The sequence below is a fragment of the Octopus bimaculoides genome, chromosome 4, assembly GCF_001194135.2.
Source record: "Octopus bimaculoides isolate UCB-OBI-ISO-001 chromosome 4, ASM119413v2, whole genome shotgun sequence".
Classification (NCBI taxonomy): domain Eukaryota; kingdom Metazoa; phylum Mollusca; class Cephalopoda; order Octopoda; family Octopodidae; genus Octopus; species Octopus bimaculoides.
The window spans coordinates 138,259,609-138,260,463 of record NC_068984.1 but is presented as its reverse complement, the minus strand read 5'-3'; the positions used below and the strand labels follow the sequence as shown (position 1 = coordinate 138,260,463).

Genomic DNA, 855 nt, shown 5'->3' with positions numbered 1-855 from the left:
ACAGTCAAATGACTAAAACAAGTAAAAGAGTAAAAGAGTAAAAGAGTAAAGAGTATATGTATGTATGTATATGTGTGCGTGCGTGTGTATGTGTATGCGTGTGCTTGTCACTCTTTCATCGTTTTACAGCTGGTGCTGTTTTTTTTTTATGAAAACTCTCCAAACCGGTTGCCCTAGCATGGCCGCAATCCAATTACTAAAGCAAATAAATGATAAAAGATATCGATTTATCATCGCGTATATAAATCGGTTCACTGTCGTATGCTTTATCAACCGTAGCTTTGAAAGGATAAAAAAAATCTGCTTTGGTGACAGATTGACACATTATATTGCATATAAATACATACTTAAATGCAAACTTGCATACATACATACACAGATACATACATACATACACAGATACATATGCGCATAGGAATTTGACAGGAACGAAATTAATGAGAGTCAACAGAATTTTCGTTCTTCTATGTTAAAAAAGTCTGGCTGCAGCTGATGGGGAACGCAGAATTACATGAGACTCAACTGCTGCAGTCAGTTTTTCTAACTTAAATTTATGTGAAACCCTGTTTTCGCACATTGATGCCTTTCGTGTCAACTCTTTCTTAAAGAAGTTCTATGCTCGAAACAGCAAGTTTAGTGCACTTATTAAATTGATTTGATTTTTCTAGATAATAAATGTCTTGCCGACGCAAACCAACACCAGCCTCTCTCAACTCTACTTAGGGTCTGAGGAAACGTTGTAAAACTAAGCGCTTTGTAGGCATGAAGGCCAAGGTAACCCCATAGGCCAGCCACATCTATCTATCTATCTATCTATCTATCTATCTATCTATCTATCTATCTATCTATCTATCT

General features: G+C 36.1%; 1 protein-coding gene across 1 annotated transcript in view; it reads left to right on the top strand.

The window, feature by feature from the left end:
- Nucleotides 1-855, top strand: part of LOC106878516 (uncharacterized protein DDB_G0271670) — a 163,002-nt gene that overhangs the window by 66,367 nt on the left and 95,780 nt on the right. The gene's annotated exons all lie outside the window — the stretch shown is intronic.